Raw genomic sequence first — 16,108 nt, forward strand, 5'->3', positions numbered from 1 at the left:
TCTGACTGTTCAATAGGATGGAGATAGAATAGAAAAACACCCCCGCAGCCCCCGCAGTGAGGGGGCCCCCAGTCTTCAGTACATGAAGGGAGGCCCCCTCAGCTCATCGGTAGAGAGCTGTGAGTGAATTTCTCTCAGGCAGTTGCAGTCTGCAGCCTGCACTGAGTTGCTCCCGGTGACCTGGGACTGAAGAGAAACAATGTAACAAGTTACATTGTTTCTCTTCAGTCAGAGCGCGTCAGGCCCGGAAAAAGGATGGGGGTGGGGGTCCCAGAGACAGCATTCCCCACAGGGCTCTCCTCCTCTGAGAAGGGACAAGGACATGGATAGGGGCCCCACAGACAGCATTCTCCAGGGCAATGCTCGTATGAGAAGGGACGAGGCAGCAAAATGGTGCCCTCAGGTAAGCACTCTTGTTAGAACGTACACTACTTTGTGAGAGAGAGAGAGTGGGAGCGAGTGGAAAAAGAGAGTGGAGGGAGAGATTGGAGAGAGAGAGGAGAGACAGTGGGGAGAGAGAGAGAGTGGGGAGAGAGAGTGGAGAGAGTGGAGAGAGTGGAGAGAGAGAGTGGGAGAGAGTGGAGAGAGAGAGTGGGAGAGAGTGGAGAGAGAGAGGGGAGAGAGAATGGAGAGAGAGAGTGGAGAGGAAGAGTGGAAAGAGAGGAGAGAGGGAATGGAGAGAGACAGTGGGGAGAGAGAGAGAGTGGAGAGAGAGTAGAGAGACAGAGAGTGGAGAGAGAGTGGAGAGAGAGTGGAGAGAGAGTGGAGAGAGAGTTTGGAGACAGACAGTGGAGAGGACAGTGGAGAGAAAGAGAAGAGAGAGTGGAAAGAGAGTAGAGAGAGAGTGGGGAGAGAGATTGGAGAGAGAGAGTGGAGAGAGAGACAGTGGAAAGAGAGAGAGGAGAGAGTCGAGAGATTGGAGAGAGAGAGCGGAGAGAGAGCGAGTGGAGAGAGAGAGATTGGAGAGAGAGAGTGGAGAGAGAGTGGAGAGAGAGTGGAGAGGGAGAGTGGAGAGAGAGACAGTGGCGTAATGAAACTTGAGGGGGCCACCCCTGCAAAGCACATGGAGGACCCCCCCCAGTGGCCAGGCCCACCACCTACCACCAGGGCCGGCTCTAGGCTCATGGTGGCCCTGTGCAGGGAGCATAGGTGGGGGCCCCGGAAGAGGGGGTCCGGACGGGGCAGAGCTCAGAAAGGTGTTTTAATAATACGAGCACAAGAACAAACGTTTCGTTGGTAGGCAAAGGCAATGGTGGCACTTGTGCAAGTATCAAAGCAAACAAAATGCCATTACCACGCAGTCCCCAGCCTAGGGCCGGCCCTGCTTACCTTGCTGCCAACGCCAATGGTTAATCTTTTATGTCCAAGAGGGACAATTCATGAGGTGAAAGTAATTTTAGCAATAAATGAGCCAAACAAGCCAGGATCCACAAAGACAAATCCAACATCTGTAGATATGAAGTTTGTGCTGCCAACATAGTCAGATCCAAGAACGAAAGTAAGACCTGCCTGGTGAGCACCAATTCTATCCTGCCTGAAGTCGCCTTCTTTTAATGTTCAACTATGAAACTGAGTTACCACTACCCAGTGACACTAGCAGTAGTACCTGTGGCCTAACTGGAGTATCCCCTGGGTTTTACTGACCCAAGGTCAGTACAGCTTCCACAGCATGTCTCTGCCTCTGCTCAGAATAATGCACCAACCCCAGGTTGCACCACTGTCCACCCAAAAAAGAAATCTAAACAAAAGGGCCCGCAATTAGGCCATTCCAAATTCAGAAAACTAAAGTGGAGATAAGAGGCTTGATAATACGCCCTTGAGACTTCCAATAGAAACCCATGTTCTGCTGTGAACATGGGCTTCTATTGGAATTCTCAAGGGTGTATTATCAAGCCCATCATTGCCGATTTAGGGACAGTTTTCTGCCGCTAAAGCGGCGATAATTTTAACTCAGTTTCTAGATGATATGCCCCTCAGTGCGTGAGGTCGTTTTTTCCAGCCATTAAATCACAAGGAACCCCATATTCCATGTGGATTTGCCACATACATTTACCACCTGTTGTAAGTAGGTTGAACATTTATAGGGGGACCTGTGCATAGGGTAAGGGGTACGAAAGGGTGTGGGTGTTTGGGGGGGGTGAAGCATTGTATGATTTTTCTGGTTAAAGAAAGTGGGTCAAGACCTTTCACATCAAGTAAATCCAGATCCGTAAAACCTAAATACTAATAATCAGTCAGAGAGAAATTAAGGCGCAAACATCCCTTAATTTTGACAGTTTGCCATATATTTAACTAAAGCCAGGCAGTCGTCAGGAAGGGAACCTAGCCAAACAGCCAGTTTACTTTACAATTAAATGTCATTGTAATGATAGGAAGTGTGTCCCTTTTAATGTCTGAAAAGTCTTTGACTACTTCCAGAAGGACGTTTGATGTCACACTTTTCTTTCGGTGCTTCCTATTTATCATTAACATGGTACATTGTCAGGAAAATAATAAATAGCCTGTGAACACTGATTTGGAAGAAAGAAAGCAAAAGACTTTGTGATATCTAGCCAGCATCTGCATTACAAATATGTGCAGATTTCACCGCAGTGACAATGTCACTCTGTAAAGATGGCATGTGCTGAGGGATGGTGACAATGTCCGACCTCAGTCAAAGTAATTTTAAAGATGCACTGCAGTAAGTGTACTGTACACAGTCATGAGCGCATTGCAGCACTGCCGGCAATCCGGAGACTCGGAGTCGGACACGGGACAGGTGTTCTTCTCTGATGATCGTCGGTGGCCGCGTAATATTCTCACAGTCACACTGCAGACACGGTGACGACTCACAGTCAGTGGCACCACCGCTCACGCACTCTCCTGGGCCTGGCGGGAGCGTGACCCACGTGACGCGTCAGAGCGGCAGCAGGTGTGCAGTTCCGCACTGCGCACAGCGTGCGGGGGCTGTCCCAGGGCCGTCACGTCATATGGTCATTGGTAGTGGGCAACGATTGATGGCCCTGGGACCCCATTGCTGGGCAAAGTGAAACTAACAAGATTGTGAACAACGCTGCCATTGCTAGCCGGGGTCGGGGTCGGAGCCGGAGGCCGCCAAATCCTGCCAGGGGGCCGCCACTGCCTCGATTATCAGATCCTTCCGATCCGATCCTTGTCGTGGCGGCCCCTGGGGTTTGGCGGCTCAGTGCAGGTGCACACTTTGCACATGCCTAGGGCCGGCCCTGATGGGCTCACAGTATTATTGATGTACTGAAATATAACAAGGCGAGTTCTGGGAATGCCTAGGTGAGCTGCTGACATTTCGATTCATTGAGGAACAGAGGGGCATATTACCGAGGAGTGTGTTGGAAAACACACAACGCACAATCCCGTATCGCCGGCTATCGCCGGATTTCATCGCCATTTTAGCGCACAATTATCAATGCGCATCAGGCAGGCGAATAGAAATTCGGCGATAGTCGGCGATATGACACATTAGCGCATGAAAACAAAAGTTTTCATGCGCTAATGTGGGTCTTGATACTATGGGGGGGTGGATTCAGCTTTATGATCCACACCCCCATGTTATCAATGCCTAACGCCTAATGAGAGCAGGCGTTGGGAGACCTGCGATAAATGAGTTTATCGCAGGTCTTTTCCTCCCATCGCCTTCCTTGGTATTAGGGTGTTCCCACCTCCAACCACATTCATCATGTGGTTGCACGTGGGAACGCCCACTTTGCATGTCATTAGCGATGTTTATCACCGACATGCAAAGTGGGCTTGTGGCAGGCTTTAAAATGCCCTTGTGAAAAGGGCTCTGGCAGTATCGCCGCTTTCTCGGCACAATTCGCTGAGAAAGCGGCGATACTTGCCCTTGGTAATATGCCCCAAAAAGAGGTGCAGATTATTTCCTAACTCCTGCGAAAGTCAAAATGTGCAACTCACTGATCATGTTAGAAAGGGTGAGTACACATTTGTATTTTACATTTAAATAAATTACTGTAGATGAAATGGTAGTCTGTAGCTTTATTTCTGAAACAGTTTAAAAGTATTAATACGCATGCGTAAAATACTGCTGCTCTAGCTTTCAACAGCGTTAGCAGGTGATTACATGTTTGAAAATTAGTATACTTTGTTATTTCATATTATCATTACTCGCTGGTTAGCTAGGCTCAGATTTACCATGAATTGTACAAGAGGGATGAATCTAATCTGCCAGTCTTTCTTTCTGCTCATTTAATCATCAGACACTTTTTAAAGCAGGGAGGTGGTGTAGGGCTGTAGAAGTGCACTATCAGGGTATAACTGGAAATACATGAAAAGCGGCTGCTGTGGCCAACATATGGCGATTCAATTCATCTGCAAAATGTGCTTTATTTATCGCCAAAAATGTTACATTTTCTTGGTTGCCCATACTACCCAAATGCATAAGGCTCAGAAATGTTTCAGCCTTTTCATAGTGTAAAATGTTCCTCCTTACTTACAATGGTGACCCTGGCATTTTATTGGGCCTTTGTGTTTCCTCAGCGTGCTCTCAGATCACAGACCAAAGGCGTCCCTTTGTCCCTAGACCCCCTGAACAGGTAGGAGGCCCGCGGGCCTCTATAATTTTGGATATTTTTATTTCATTAATGCAGGCAGTTAAAATGTTGCACCTTGCTCAGTCTGGACACAATAAAGCACTTAAGCAGCAGAGCATTAAATCCCAGTCCAATATTTACTGGGAATCCACAGTGAAGCCACAAATTGAATTGGGGTTTGCTGCAGTCAGCCCAAATAAATTGTCAGTTCTTCTGAAATGTTTCAGTCGAGCAGCGTGCCATCAGAGCACAGGCAAACAATGCAAAACCACTATTTATTTTTGCCAGTTGTCCTCACTCTAAGGAGTCGGGGTCGGAGCCGGAGGCCGCCAAATCTTGCCACAGCCAGGGGCCGCCACGGCCTCTATTATCAGATCCTTCGGATCCGATCCTCGTCATGGCGGCCCCTGGTGTTTGGCGGCCCTGTGCAGGTGCACAGTTTGCACATGCCTAGGGCCGGCCCTGCTACCACTTTGCCCCACCGACAAAAATTAGGAGTCACTTAAAGCCGTATTTTCAGCACTTATCTGTGCATACTTCGAACAGCAAATATAAATTGAATGCACTTTAATTGTGTTCTGGGGATGCCTGAATGATGAGATCCATGACTGATAATTAAAGGGAACAAAGACAAAAAAGTCACATTACAAATGAATACATACTTTTTTATTTATAACCCTATTTAGTGCCAAGAGGAGGTCTTTCCAGGCTCTTTAAACACATGGCTGGCATTTTTCTCTTGGCAAACCCTACTTTATATTCCTTTTCATGAAATGCATTCTCGCACTACAGCAGTAAATGTAAAATTTCAAATGCAAGGAATAGGCAGAGTGGGGGCCCAGGGGGTACTGGAACCAGAAAAAAACGAGGCCTCTGTAACTATTTTACAAAGATATGTTTACTGTGCATCTCTGATAGAGTGTACAGCTGACTGTTGTGGTGCACTGTAGCCCCAACAACACTTTTCACTAATGTACATCATACGCAGACATGTAATAGTGCATACTGGGCTGAGCTTATATAGCACATTGCTCAGAAATACTATATAGATGGATGGCACGCATCTCCCAAGAGCATTGTAAGTAGTTTAAAACACACGCAAACATCGAACAGAACGCACTGGACAGACCTTGCATACACCCCACATAGCGAAGATATACTATACAGCTGGCTGCAATGTGGCCCTGATGAGCACTTTTCAATAGCATGGAACACACACAAACTTACAAGACAACACATTAAATAGAAAATGTTGCTTACATCTAAATAAGCACATACATGGCATTCGGGCCGTGGGCCATATTTTCCAAAGAATGCAGTATATAAACATAAATAATGTAACATAACATGTAATTGCTGCGCCTATAGTAGTGTAGCTCTATCTATAACATTGTCATCAGAATGTGCTACGAAAAAGACGATGATGCTGGGCTGGTAAACAGGCAAGAGGGCCAACCCATCTTCACTATTGAGAAGAGTTCCATTTAATTCATGAGGCAGGCCGCCTAGCCGAAGGACTGATATGAGGCAACTGGTGCACCCATGCTGCAGCTGCGCACTACAACTACTGCCGTGATGGCCCGAACTCTACGCCACTCTACTCTATGCCACTGCAATTTACTCCACTGCTGTCTACTTTGCAGCACTCAAATCTGCATGACTCTACTCTACGCCACTGCACCAATGAACTCTGCATCAATGCAGTCTATACCACTTTACTCAAAACCAATCCACTCTATGCCAATCTACTCTGCACCACTGTACTTAATGCCAGTTCACTCTAGGCCACTTTGCTCCACTCTGCAACACTCCACTCTTTGACGCTCTTCGCCACTCTGTCACTCTATGACACTACCTGCGCCATTCCACTCTACGCCATTGCACTCTACACACTGCAGTCTACTCTGCACCAGTCCACTCTACTCTATTCTGCACCACTCTACCCTGCATCACTCTACACCACTCTACACCAATGTACTGTATGCCACTGTGCTAAAAATGAATGCACTCTAAGCCACTTCATTCTAAGCCACTCTAATCCTCTCTACAACTCTCCACTATTTGTTGCTCTAATCCACTCTATGCCACTCTGAGACACTACGGCACTCTACGACACTCTATGCTGCTCCCTCTACTCCACTTCATGCCATTTTACCCCACTATATTCTACAGTACACTCCAGTCTACTCCAGTCTACGCCACTACTCTCCATGCCACTCTACTCTGACACTCTATGCCACTCCACTCTACACTACTCCACTCTATGCCATTTCATTCTACTACACTACTCCTCTCTATGCCACTCTACTCTACAACAATCTATTCCGCTCCATTGCACTCTACAACACTGTACTCCACTCTATGCAACACATTCTATGCCACTCCACTCTGCTCTACACCACTCCACAACACTCTATGCCACTTCACTCTATGACACTCTGCTTCACTCTACAAAACTCAACTATATGACACTCTAATACACTCTACACCCTTCCAATCTACCCTTCCAATATACGACACTCCACAACACTATGCCAGTTCACCCTATGCAACTCCATGACACTCCACTCAACTCTACTCCACTCCATGACTCTACGCCACTCCATAACAGCCCACTCTACTCCACGACACTCTGCTTTACGGCACTAACTATCTTTTAGCCATGCTGAACAGCTGCCAAGGTGGTGTACAACAGAGCTAAAACATATTGGGAAAACCAATAGCTCTTGCATTGCGCAGACCTATTGGCTTTGCAAGTGCTTGTTTAAGAGTAAGCAGTGGCACGTGGTACCACTGCCTGTTCTGTTCTAAAAAAATATTTTGTTAAACATTTTCAAACAGGAAGGGGTCCAAGAGGTCCCTTGCAGCCCCCTTCCTATTTGTGAATGGTTACCACCTCCTTCGAAGTGTCAGTAAAAAAATAAATTTTTGTAATCATAATTCAGTCGCAAAACATTAATACATACCACTGCGATTCTGTAATAAGTTAATTAATAGCAATTTGAATTTTGTTCAAATGAAAATTCTTTGTTGCAGTCGCAAATGGCCTTAATCTGCAAATTGGGCTGTTTGCAACTTCCATACAAGTTTTGTGCATATGCTCGTTTGTTCTTTACTTTACCAAAAACAATTGTTTTAGCGTTCCAACCCTTGCCTTTCAAAACATTATTGGAATTGATGATTGTAGTGGTCGAGAATGAGGCACATTGGAAGAGCAAGGTGTCGCACTGTAACAGAAGTGAATGTTATGTCAGGATTTCGGTACATCGGCAGAGCCATAAAATCTCTGGACAACTATAACCGTAGGTCTATAATCATGTTTCCAGGGTAACATTTTGGAGAAAGTGCTCACCTTCCAACTTCTAGATGTGTTATTTGAAAATTTGTATAGCGCTCAAATGCCCAAGGGCGTCTAGGCGTCCGCTGTTGCCAGAGAGTAATTTCTAAGTAATAATCCCCAACCATCTTCAGATAATTATGCAGCACTGGAAAAGCCACCCTCAAGGTGTACTCTTGTTATGTGACAAAGACTACCAGCTCAGCAGCTTTTGAGAACACCCACTCGGGGGAAAATACCTCCCCAGTCTTAAATGGTCGCTGAACAGTTCACATCTTCCCTAGAAAGCTGCACCCAAAATGTGGGGTGACAGGTCTTCCTGCAGACCAACCTCACAGACGTTCAAGTTTCAATAGTCTATTCTCTCGCTGGTTATCTTTAAAATATAAATGGAAACTCTGGCATAATTGTACAACCATGCACCGACTGCCAAGGATAAATGGTCAGACACCGAGAACAGTGCGGTCCACGAGGCTGGACCGTAATACAAATGAACCTCCTTATGTAGACTCATACTTCGTGGGGCCCTCAGGATGCACCTCGGAGGGCCACTGGAAGCGTCTCTTCCAGGGCACCTCCCTGTCCGGCTGGGCTGCTTGGAGTGTCTTTTAACCACTCAGCAGGATATGGTCTCACAGCAGAGCTCTGGAACCACCCAGGTCACCATGAAACCTCTGGTTCTCAGCTCTCCAGCCCGTACTAAGCATTAAATTCCAAACAAAGCAGGCTAGGTATATGTTTACGGTCTAATGAGCATCTTGCCCTCTTAGGAGCTACCCCACAGTGAAAGTTTATTATTGGGTTAAAAGCAACTAGTTATCTTGAAAACTGTGAAATGGTCTTGTCACGCTATACCAGTTCAACAAGATAACTAACTGTCCTAGTAAAGAGGATGAAGTATTCTGGGCTCAACTTTCCTTCACCCTTAAAGAATTCCATATAATTCAAATTGTATAATTTATTATGCAATATAGCTAATATTTAATATTAATCTCATTACATAAGATTGTTTACTTTAATGTAATAATATTTAACCCTTTCAATGCTGGCCCGTCTCCGCCGCTGTGCGGTAAACAAACGAACAGGGCGGGCCGTGACGAACCCCAGCCGTCATCCGCACACGAGCGCCACGGAGCGTGACGGCTGGGGTTCGTCACCAGCATGGAAGGGGTTAATATTCTTTAATATTAATATTTAATATTCATATTATTATATTAATATATAATGAATTCCACATAAGTTAGAGCTATGTCCAGCTATCAGCATCTTGAGAGTTCTTGCTTCCAAAGAGCAGAAGAAAGAGTTTACAACTTAAACATGAGAATATTCTGAGTACTCTACGAGGAGGGCTCTGTGAAATGATGTCGCTTTGACAATTAATATATTTATATATAGTATATTTATTTATGTAAGTACAGAGACAAGGTGGATCTAACGAGCCTGGGTCTTAACTGTCTCCTCTGGAATCTGGAACCCAGCAGAGTTCCCGATTCCAGACGTGACATGAGAATACCACACATTCCCCTTTGTAAACAAAATAAGATATCAACTTAACAGAATTATGAAAACACAGCATTTGATAAACAGATTACATATTGATTCAGATAACAAAAATAACAACTACAATTGTGAGACGAAACGCTGTAAATAAAATGAATTAGGTTATCTATAAAGATGATAATCATTAAACCGCACTGGAGTGAGACTTTTCCTCTGTGAACGTTGAACAATATTAGAGGCGGGACAAGTGGCAATCTTATTTTTAGGAACATTGTGAAGTGACGTTGAATCAGAGAACTTCCTCCAATTACTGGCACTGTTGGAGGACTTAGAGTTGGATGGAATACTAGACTGTGGAACAGTATTCTTAGGCCACAACCACATTGGTATTTTTACTACCTTGGACATGCTCCACACATTACCATCAGAAAGTTCTAGAACTTGCCGACCAACACGTTTGACCATTAAGGGATCTGAATAACGTGACTCTCCTGACTTGACCAATCTTCCCTTTTTGACTCAAACCCAATCATTGACATTAAACAGGGAAGATTTGCCATCATTGGAATCACTAATTATAACTTTTTCCGAGTTAAGTAATCTCATCCATGGTTGGCTCATGTTGGAGACACATCTCCTCCCTCTCATTTTTTCAAAAGGAGAGAGATCACCCATGCTTCTAGGTGTATTTCTATAACACCATAAAATTTCACTTATGGTTTGCTTACAATCACCACCACTTCGTAACGCTAGCTGGAGACCCTCCTTAACCACATGAGCGCTAGCGAAATTCCCCTCCTGTGCTCTTCTTTACAAAAACCCATTATTCATGACGAGCTGGGCTCGTCATGAGCGTAGCAGGAGGCTACCTCATGACGAGCCCAGCTCGTCATGAGCGTCGAAGGGGTTAAACACCCTGATCCATCTCTCTACTATGCCATTACTATTAGGATAATAAACAGAAATACGTTTGTGTCTAATTCCATGACACGCCAAAAACTCCTTCATTTCTAGAGAAACAAACTGTACTCCATTATCAGTTGTAATTGATTCAGGGAAACCTTCTCTTTCAAATATTTCATTTAAAAACTTGATCACAACCCCTGATGTGATGTTACAGACCATCTTTACCTCCGGCCATTGGGACAATTGGTCCACCAAAATTATTGCATACATCATACTTTTATTGAATGACATGGGTCCTGCAATGTCTAAAGATACACTCTCCCAAACCCGTGAAGGTCTAGATACAGGGAGACGTTCATACGCAACATGTTTCTGAGACTTGTCACTCAAACAACAATCCATACACTCCCTGACATACCTTTCTATACACTTATCCATTCCTGGCCACCAAAATTCGCTTCTAATTCTTCTTTTCATGGATGTCATCCCAGGGTGACCTTCATGAGCCATCTCCAAAATCTTGGACTGTAACTCAGCAGGCACTACTAATTGGAAGCCTCTGAACAATATCCCTTCAACTACAGATAACTCTTGGGCTACATGATAGAAAGTTCGAATACTATCAGTTAACAAGTCCTTGCGCGGCCATTGAGTTTTCACAAAACCACAAATTTCATTCAAAATAGAGTCATTAGTACATGCCAATTTCCACGTGTCTTCACGAATACATCCTTTAGAAATTTCACAAATTGACACAACATTGTCCTCATCATTGTCTACCTCAACTACATTGTCATCAGGTACCGGTAATCTGGACAAACAGTCAGCTAACACATTTCTAACACCAGGAATATATTCAACTTTAAAGTGGAAATCTTGAAGCTTGTATTGCCACCTGGCTATCCTTGAAGTCGCTTTTCCACAACCTTTGGTTGTAAATAAATCTACTAGTGGACGATGGTCAGACCAAAGTTTAAAAACAGTACCATATACATACTTGCGGAAATCTTCTATGCCCCACCAGCAAGCTAGGGCTTCTTTTTCCAATGTGGAGTATTTACATTCTGCATCTCTCAAAGGCCTTGAAGCAAACCCAATCGTTACCATTTGTCCTTTCTGGCGTTGCATTAATACTGCACCAATTCCTATATTGCTGGCATCGGTAACGATGACAGAACTATGAGCAGTGTTAAAAGTTGCTAAAGCAGGTGCAGAAGCTATATATTGTTTCAATAAAACAAATTCTTTTTTACAATTCTCATCCCAAAGGAAATGAACATTTTTTTTCATTAAATTCTCATATGCACAGTTTTATCAGAAAACAGGGGAATAAATTTCGAATAATATTCGGCAAGCCCCAGGAATGACCTGAGCTGGTCTTTATCCTCAGGGTCGGGAGCTGATTCAATGGCTTTGATCAAATTCAATTTTGGAGAAATGCCATCTTTATTGATGGTATGTCCCAAGTAATCAACAGAGGATACACCAAATTTACACTTTTCTTTTGTGAGAGTTAGACCACTATCTCGCAGCACACATAGCACGTCATATAGTATTTCAGAATGTTCAGATGAATTAGATGCAAATATCAAAATGTCGTCTTGAAAGTATAAGACGTTATTAAAATCTTTAAAAAGAGTGTGCATCACTCTTTGGAACACAGAAGATGCCGATATTAGGCCAAAGGGCATTCTCTTGTACCTGAATGCACCTTCTGACGTGATGAAAGATGTTAAATGTCTACTGTCTTTGTGTAATGCAATTTGATGGTAAGCATTGGATAGATCTAGAGTGGAAAAAACGGATGCCCCTTTCAATTTTGTAAACATTTCATTTATATTAGGCAAAGGATGCCTATCTACCCATACGTTCTCATTTAAATCCCTCAAATCTACACACAGTCTTACTTTGCCGTTGGGCTTGTGAGCCACAACGACCGGGGACAACCAAACCGAAGATTCAATTTCTTCGATAATATCTAATTCACATAATCTTTTGAGTTCAGCCTTTACTGAGTTTCTTAAATGTAAAGGTACATTCCTTACTTTATGAACTCTTGGTATCGCATCATCTCTGAGAATTATTTTATGCTCAAAATTCTTCAAGAGACCTAAAGCAGAAGTGGTAAACACAGAGGGAAATTTCTTTTCACATTCTTGACCAAGATCTGCTTCCACATTCATGACTTGATCTGAATACCCAAGTACCTGATCTGGATGGTTGGGATCTAATTTTATCATTAAGTCCCTTTGTTGAGGCCACCCCAATAAACATGAACCATCCTTTGCTACGTAGACCTTGGAATTAATGGTTTTCCCTTTAAAACTTAGTGATGTTGTAAAGTAACCAAGGATGTCAATGGGCTTTTTTCCATATCCCAGCAATTTTACATCAGGAGGAGATAATTTTAAACCTGGAAATTCCTTTATCCATTCTTCACCAATGAGAGTGCGTTTTGCACCTGAATCTGCCATGACATTGATGTTCTTTCCCCCAATATCCACAGTGCAGTATGGAGAATCTTTCTCACATTCATTAATTTCATACACAGCAAAAATAAATTCTTCCTCCAAACTGTCATCATCTATCTCGTTAACCTCCTCATTAGGACCTTTTCTCTGTATGAAACTTTTACCTTTAAATTTGTTCCTATTTTTACACATTTTACTAAAATGACCTTTTAATCTACAATATCTGCAAAATTGTCCAATAGCAGGACATTTTCTATCATTCGCTAGATGGTCAGGATTTCCACATTTGAAACAAGCATATTCCTTCCTCTCTTGGAATGGTTGATTCTTGCTTTTATACGAATTTCTTTCTTCAAGGTTGGATTTTTTAACAATATTCACTTCAGCAGATTTTTTTTCTGTAAGTTCTTTTACACCCAGATTCATACTTTCGAACCGATGTGCAATGTCTAATGCTTTGTCCAAAGTCAAATCCTCCGTGTCCAAAAGTTTTCCTTGAAGTTTGATATTTGTAACTTTATGAACCATTTGATCACGCAACATTTGATCATGAAAGGTCGAATAATTGCACTTCGACGCTAAAATTCGTAAGCCATTTATAAACGAGTCAATTGATTCACCTGGTAGTTGACCCCTACTTAAGAACTCATGTCGTGATACCACTACATTAACTTTCTTAATATATTGTTTGTCTAATTGTGTAATCGCTTCCTCAAAAACATCTATGGCTTGCTCAGAAGATGTCACATCACGTGTGTCAACTGGTAAATGACTTAGGACATGTCTTCCGTCAGCGCCTAAACAGTGTTTTAAAATAGCCAATTTTCTTTTATCGGTGTAGTCCTCACCTCCAATGGCCTCAATGTATGCACAAAAACCTTCTTTCCATCTTTTCCATTCCAAAATGGGTTCACCGGGATTTGGTAAAAAAGGTGGAGGAGCAGAGAAACCTTCCATTGTATAATTATAATTTGAAGACAGCTACAGGTGAAGTATTCTTGCAAAAAATTTGTTTTTTTTTTTTTTTTTTTTTTTACTTCCTGTATTTCTTCGTTATTGTCTTCTAAAATTGTTTGAATTTTGCGTTGAATGTTTTTATAGTCTTTTTCAGGGTTTTTATGGCTATCACCGTTATGTTCGTTTAGTATCACGCATTTCCATTGATGTGTGATTGAAATTTGCCCAAAAGATGGCCGCCGCGCGTCGAGATGCGTGATGACGCGTTAAAACGTCACACGCATGCGCACTAGCTTTTGCTCTGCCAGTCACTCGCGCTGGAGATGCGCAGTCACCTTCTCGCGCTCTCATGCGCGTTCTCACATTTCCTCGCGCTGATGGCCTTGAAAGTGCCCAATTAGTATTAAATTGTCTACTTTACCCACGGATGAGCTTCAAACATCGGGATTTTCACCGTCTTTATTCCGCTCCCGTCCGTGGTATGGAACAGCCTTCTTTTTTTGTCAAAGGAAGATTACACGTGATCCTCCCTGAGTAGCGCCTTCACCACGGTTGCAGGTAGGGACTCCAGGCTCGATAAGTTCTTTCTCCAGACGTCGCCAGTGAAATGATGTCGCTTTGACAATTAATATATTTATATATAGTATATTTATTTATGTAAGTACAGAGACAAGGTGGATCTAACGAGCCTGGGTCTTAACTGTCTCCTCTGGAATCTGGAACCCAGCAGAGTTCCCGATTCCAGACGTGACATGAGAATACCACACTCTGCTCTTCGCCAGGAATCAGTGTAATCTATGCAGCAGCAGCCTCTGGTTGGCAGGGTTAGAATTCTGATATAGCGGGTAGATTCCTTTATTACTCCACTCAAGTGGACTGGATTCTATGAGGCACCCCTACTGACTCTGTGTAATCGTGCTTTTGGCTGGGACTCTTTGAAGCGGCGGATACCAGCATCACAGATTCTTCTGCTGAGCACGGTGCTTAATTTGAGCCGCTGGTTTCTTGTGCTCGACACTGGCAATTAATTGTCAGCACCAGTTCTAGTAATAGTCCACCACATGGTGCACTATGTGTCCAATTATGAGATGTGCACAACAACAGTGTTTAATAAGTCAATTTCCATTAAAAAAGAAAAATACATGCCGCTCATATAGCTTTGGGTGGCCTGGAATAGTCTGAATTGTCACACTTGTAGGAGTGTGATGGTTGGATGTGATGGTACTGTCATTGGCAGCGCTAGCTGGGGCAATGGGTGGTGCTGGCTGTAGTGGCCTCCCGAGAAGGGCCCCTGCACTTACTGTTTTTTTTTTTTTACAAATTAAGCAACGTCCGCACTTGAGGAACCCCCACAAGATTTCTAAATTTCCCCCTTGTTGGACATCAGCTCCAGGACAGGCACTCAGTTTGCACAGGTCGGCTGGGGATACATTCTCCTTTTTTTGCTTTGGTTTTAGAAGAATCCTTCCAGACAAAGGAAACTTAAAGACCAGGATATACGAGTGTGAAAAGCACTCAAGTGTTCAGAAACGTCTCATTGTTCCATTACTCGGCTCCCTGTATGCACAAATAGCCCTCCGCTTTCACCACAGAACTGCTCCAAGTGGTTCCCACAACTGGCCAGCGTTGTAAAAGGAACAGACGAGTGTACAGGGCACTGGGAACGTGGTTTCACTACTTCACAGAATGCTTCAATGGAGCATTTTATGGTATTGTCCACAAGACAGCAGGACAGCCACTTTTTCAGAAGTGGAAAGTTTAAGGGCCTCATTTATGAGGCCTTACATCAGTTTTGCGCTTCTGATGCGTCACTTTTTGTGACACATCAGCGGCGTAAAACATGCCTCCTATTGCGCACTATTTACAAAGTGACGCATCTAAGCAGATGCATCACTTTGTAAACCCCTGCGCTACATTATACCTGCGTCAGGTATAATGTAACCAGGGGGGCGTTCCCCCGCAAAAAATCTCGTAGAAGTGACGCAGTGAAATTAATGAGATTTCACGGCATCACTTCTAGGACGCCGTTGCATCAAAATCTTGCGCCTGCCTCACAGCAGGTGTAAGACTGATGCAAGCCCTTTCACATGGGGTTTGCCCCATGTGAAAGGACTCATTGCTGGAGTTGCATCACTTTTGTGACACACTCCAACAATGCGTCACTTTTGCGCTTACCGATACGTCAGAAATCCTGACGTATCTGTAACTCCTTCCGACATGATGCGTTATACATTAAATATGACGCATCAGGTATGTCGCAAGGAGTACGCACTGAGAAGTGACGCATCGCTGCTTTCATGCAGCGATGCGCCATTCTCATAAATGAGGTCCTAAGGTTTTAAGGCACACAAATTAGTAGTTTTCTTTCACCTGAA

At 43.7% G+C, this 16,108-nt stretch overlaps 1 protein-coding gene across 1 annotated transcript in view; it reads left to right on the plus strand.

Annotated features, from left to right (window-relative positions):
• The first annotated feature begins 287 nt into the window (after positions 1-287).
• Positions 288-16,108, plus strand: part of LOC144767995 (guanylate-binding protein 2-like) — a 274,664-nt gene continuing 258,843 nt past the window's right edge. The window contains exon 1 of the mRNA XM_078651385.1: positions 288-403. The gene's annotated coding sequence lies outside the window, so the exon portion shown is untranslated. The remainder of the gene's footprint in view (positions 404-16,108) is intronic.

The sequence above is a fragment of the Lissotriton helveticus genome, chromosome 7 (assembly GCF_964261635.1).
Source record: "Lissotriton helveticus chromosome 7, aLisHel1.1, whole genome shotgun sequence".
NCBI classification, from domain to species: Eukaryota; Metazoa; Chordata; class Amphibia; order Caudata; family Salamandridae; genus Lissotriton; species Lissotriton helveticus.